Source organism: Ailuropoda melanoleuca, chromosome 16 (genome assembly GCF_002007445.2).
Source record: "Ailuropoda melanoleuca isolate Jingjing chromosome 16, ASM200744v2, whole genome shotgun sequence".
NCBI classification, from domain to species: domain Eukaryota; kingdom Metazoa; phylum Chordata; class Mammalia; order Carnivora; family Ursidae; genus Ailuropoda; species Ailuropoda melanoleuca.
In genome coordinates this window covers 66,432,544-66,438,375 of record NC_048233.1, presented here as the reverse complement: position 1 = coordinate 66,438,375, position 5,832 = coordinate 66,432,544, and positions in this window count along the sequence as shown.

Genomic DNA, 5,832 nt, shown 5'->3' with positions numbered 1-5,832 from the left:
GACTAGTTTTCATTTTCTAGAACTTTATATAATGAAATCATATAGCATATACTCTTTTTTTTCTGACGTCTTTCATTCAGCATAATTATTTTGAGATTCATCCATGTTGTATCAATAATCCCTTCCTTTATACTGTTGAGTAGTCCTTCTATTGTATAGAGGTAACAGTTTGTTTAATCCATTCATCAGTTGATAGACTTTTGGGTTGTTTAGTGTTTGGGGCCATTGTGAACAGAGGTGCTATGAACATCTATGTATAAATCTTTGTGTAGACATAGGATTCATTTCTCTGGGTGAATACCTAGCAGTGAAATGGCTGCATCATATGGTGGACGTCTGTTTAACAATAGAAGAAACAGCCGGTTTTTCAAAGTGGATATAACAGTTTACATTCTCATGAGCAGTTAATGAGAAGCCTGGTTGCTCCACATCCTTGCCAATACTTGGTATTGTCTGTCTTTACAATTTTAGATATTCTAATGGGTGTGTAGTGGGTGATCTAGATTTTCATATGAGAAAAGAAAATTACCATCTTAGTTGTGTTTAAGCCATGTTATTTTGGATTTTCTGTTACTCTCAGCCAAAGTACTGCTACGGGTTGCAGAAAGCAAGACTGGACGGAGGACAACCAGTTAGGAGACTCCCGGGGTTCAGACAAGACATGGTGGTGGGTCCAAGTAGGGGAGGGCAGTGAGGATGGAGAGGAATGGATGGATGGAAGAGGCAGTTAGGAAATAATGGATTTAGGATCAGAAAATTAGGTATGGGTTCGGTATGGAGGGTTAAGAAAATCACTTGGGTTACACAGCAGAGGAGCTGGGTCTCAGATCCAGGCTCATTTAATGCCAGAGGATATTCCCAACCACGGCTCCCTTTGCCTGCTAGATGTCAAAGTCATGTGGAGGAGAAACCAGCAACTGCTCCAGCTTCCACTGTGGCCAGTCTCTGGTTTTTGCTGGTTGAGTTGTTTGTATCTTTGTTCTGGTGTGGAGGAGAATGTTTTGGACAGGAAGGAGGAGGATGTAAAAATGCTGATGTTGGCATTCATAAAGACTTTTGGTACTATTGTTAGTATTTTTGTTAATACTGAAAAAATTATTAATAGTGATTTCTGTGTGTATCTCCTCTTTCAACTCCAATTCCATGGTGGCAAGAAATTAAAGGACTTAAATATGTATAATTCCACTGGAAGCCAAAAACTAAACTAAGAGCTCTGGGTGGATAATTTTTACTTCATTCTTGTAATAATCCTGTGTTTTTCTGCATTTTACAGATAAGGGAAACTAAGACTCAGAGAGATTAAGTACCTTGCCCAAGTTCATGCAGTTTATAAGAAATGATCCTTCCTGTGTTTTGGAACATCACTCCCAAAGCAGAAGGATTATAAAGAAGGGTCTGTTGGGATTCAGATGGGTGGAGAAGAGCACAAGAGATTAAACAAGAACAGCCAAATGATGATTAGTGAAGCTGGGCAATAGGACATGGGGGTTCACAGGGCCCTCCTGGTTTTACATATTCGAGATTTCAAAAATAAGCAAAAGTAACATAAGACAGCACACATCATTGGTGCTAGTGTAATTTAATACAAGTTTTTTGGAAAGCAATTTGGAATTCACATCAAAAGTACTAAAGATGTTTATGTCTTAAAAGAAAGCCTCAGCATTTTTGCAGACTTTAATAATGGACTCACGGGCACACATCCTAAGGAAATAATCCCAGAAATGTGTAAAGGTCACTGAGAGGATGTATATTCCAGAGGGGGTTATTATGTCAGAACAAGGAAAACAATCCTAATGACTATCAATAAAAAACGAGTTAAAAAAATAAAAAATAATGAAAATTTTAAAATGAGTTAAAGAATTCATGGCGAAGGACTGTGTTGGTATATTATGCCTTCTTGGAAATGGTGCTGTTGGAGAATACTTACCAACATAAAAAATGTTCACAATAGGCTTAAAAAAAGTAACAAAACAATTGGGACCCTATGATCAGATTTTTCATTGACTTAAAAGAGAATGGAGAGATACATCTCAAAAGTCAACAACGATATTTTGTAAGCAGTGGGGATGTGAATGACTTATTTTCTGCTTCTCTGTATTTTCCAAAATACGTATTTGCTTTCAGTGTAATTAAGAAAATTAAGAAAAGAATAGGCTAAATAGACTTTTAATGTTAAAATAACCATGTTTTATAGACTCAGAATCAGTATATTTTCCCTAGAAATTCTGGTGTGATAACACACCTGAAGTAAAGCACATTAATTTCAAGTGCCCAGCTTGATGACTTTCCTTACGTATGTCCACACCCGGTAACCATTCCCCAGATCAAGATATAGAACATCTGGCACCACATAAGGTTCCCTCATGTGCCCTTCTCTTCTGTTGTCCCCCTCCCCTCCCCTTAGAAGTAACCATTGTTTTGACTTCTATAAACATTGACAAGTTTGTACTGTTCTTTTTTTATTTGGAACTTATTTTATTTAAATTCAGTTCGTTAACATATAGTGTACCATTAGTTTCAGATGTAGAGTTCAGTGATTCATCCGTTGCATGGAACACCCAGTGCTCATTCTATCACGTGCCCTTCTTAATGCCCATCCCCCAGTGATGTGCTGTTTTTAACATCATGTAGGTGGAATTATGCAATACATAGTCTTTTGTGTCTGGCTTCTATAACACAACACAATATATGCGATTCGTCTATATTCTTATGTGCTCCAGTGGTCCAGTCTTTTCTACTGACTCAACAGAACTTTGTTATATAAATATACCCTAATTTATATATTTATTATTTGGGCATTTGGGCTGTTATTGACCACTAGGAATAATTCTTTTATGGACTTTATTGTTTGAGTCCTTCTGTAGGCATCTACAATCATTTCTCTTGGGTATATACCTAAGAGTGAAATAACTGGCTAACTTTTCTTAACTTGTAAGTTATTTAACTGGTCAACCAGTGAGATAACTGCCGAACCGTTTTCCAAAGACGTTGGACCACTTTATATCCCAAACTGCAATGGTACAAGACTTTCCGACGCTCCGTATCTTTACCACCCTGTGGTATTATCAGCCCATTACATTTTAGCCCAGATCGTTTTAGGTAGGCATTCTCCAAGTGCTAAGCAGATTTATAGCTGATGATGCTGGACTAACCAGGACCGTTTTAAGTGCACATGATAGACAGCCAGGGCAAACTGTGTCCGCAAAAACAGTCACTTACTGGCTCATGTCCCTGGGAAGCCTATGGAGTAGGTTAATGCTCCCCAACGTTTTCCTGTCATGGTATAGAGAGAAAATGACAATATGTATAGAGCGCGTGGGGGGGGATGCTAACCTGAGTTGACTCTGGTGGCAGTTGGAGGCAGCCTGCTCACCTCATCCCAAGCAGGCCACCCGAGAGGCTGAGGAGACCCGTTTCTCAGGACACCTAGAACCCTGCTGCCTTTGGTACCTGAGTTGGCAAGCTCTGAGGTAGGTCTCATGTAGCACAACAAAGAATGGTTATGGGAACAGGGCCAAGAGATTGACCTCACTCCCTACTGGTCCATCTCTCATCTCTGTTTATGTCTTTCCTTTGGCCTTACTCTTTCTCCACAGGCTGGGGGTGGTAGCCACCCAGAGCCCTCAGCTTCAGCTGGCTCTTCAGAGAATGGGAGGTGTATTGTTTTCCTAAGGCTGCTGGGACAAAGTACTACAAACTAGATTGCTTCAAAGAACAGAAACTCCATTTTTCACAATTCTGCAGGCTAGAAGTCTAAAGTCAAGGTGCCACAAGGACGCGCTCTCTCTGAAGGCTCAGGGGAGAAACTGTCCCATGTGTTTCCCTTAGCTTCTGGTGCTGCTAGCCATCCATGGTGTTTCTTGGCTTGTAGACACCACTTGGCTGTAATATCGCCTCCAATCTTTGCCTCCATCCTCACATGGTGTTCTCCTCATGTGTCTCTGTTTCTCTTCTGCCCTTCTTGAGGGACAACAGTCCTACTGGATGAGGGCCCACCCTAGCTGAGTAGAACTTCATCTCAATGTGATTATATCTGCAAAGACCCTGTTTCCAAATAAGGTCCCATTCACAGGTACTCAGGATGAAGACTTCAACCTATCTTTTGAGGGGCACACAATTCAACCCACAACAGGATGGCTATTCTCCTCTCATTCCTAACATTCAGATAAATCCTGACTTAGGCCATGTTTTCAGTCCTTCAACTAATCACCATGTCCCAAGGATACAACCCTATGTTTAACCCTGTGATGAGGCCAGAGTAGTGGTAGTGGGCAATGATTTGACAGTTTAACACCTAAAGGTGACTTGGAGTAGAGAAGGAATTCTCCCAAAGAACCCAAAAGAAATGGTATGACCAAAGTGTGCTAGGCAGATGAAAATAATAGCCACCACAGTTCACTCTAAACCATGAGGTTACATCATTCCATTTTCTAGGGTTATATGTATTACCAATTCACCAAGTATTTATGTTGAGTATATCAGTGTGGGCGTTTTACTGAGATACTTTTTAAAAAGAGGTACTTGAATTACTGGTCACACCTGCCTTAAAACTTTCCTAAGATGAAACTGTTGGGCAGGTGAAAGATTTCCTGACTTTGAGAGAACCTCATGGATAAAATGGTTGCCTTAATTTCTGAGGCAATGTCAGTGTAGGTTCATTTCAAAGAACGTTTTTGGAACAATTATGAAGTATAGATATATACCAAACCATGATGAACATTATTCTGAGGAGTAGTCTTGGAGGTTGTGAATTGTTATGGGCTGAATGGTGTCCCCCAATGCTCATATGCTGAGGTCCTAACCCCCAGTACCTCAGAACGTGACTAAATTTGGAGACAGAGCCTCCAAAAGGTTATTAAGGTAAATGAGGTTTCTAGGGTGGGCCCTAATCCAACATGACTGGTGTCCGTCTAAGAAGAGGAGATTAGGACCAAACACACCCAGAGGGAAGAGCAGGTGAGGACGCAGCAAGAAGGCAGCCATCTGCAAGCCAAGGAGGCCTCAGAAGAAACCAACCCTGACAACACCTTGCTCTTGGATTTTTAGCTTCTAGAACAGTGAGGAAATAAATTTCTGGTGTTTAAGCCATACCCAGTCTGTGGCATTTTGTTATGACAGTCCTAGCAGATGAGTGTGGGGACTGACAAACCACACAGAGGATCAAAACAGGCGGAGGAGTGGAGTGGATGCTCTGCGCTTACCACGCGGTCATGGTCACGGTCACGGTCACGGTGGAGGTTCCCCCAGGCACGCCCCTCCTGCACTCTCGGAGGTGCTGCGTGGCCAGTCAGGCAGCTCCTCAGGTGCGTCTGGACTAGGTTAAGCACGTTAGTGATGCCCAACCTCGATGGGCACAATTTCTTTCAAGAATGAGTTCATGACCTCACCCGGGCAAATGAGGTGTGAAAAGACTTTTGTTAGAGGCTTATGGGAAAGAAACTTTCTTGCTCTTCTGAGAGCCACTTGAAGAGACCTTTCCTCTTTCTCTAGGATGGAAGAGGAGGCAGGGAACCCCTGGATCTATTGGCACCCATCTGTGGCTATGGATTGAGACTGTTTTACCATTTCCATGATCCCCAAAGAAGGCAGAATGTAGAGAGAGGAAGAAAATAGTATTTGAGGACATTTTTTTTTAAAAGATTTTATTTATTTATTTGACAGAGAGAGAGGCAGCCAGTGAGAGAGGGAACACAAGCAGGGGGAGTGGGAGAGGAAGAAGCAGGCTCATAGCAGAGGAGCCCGATGCGGTGCTCGATCCCAGGACTCTGGGATCATGCCCTGAGCCGAAGGCAGACGCCTAACGACTGAGCCACCCAGGCGCCCCTATTTGAG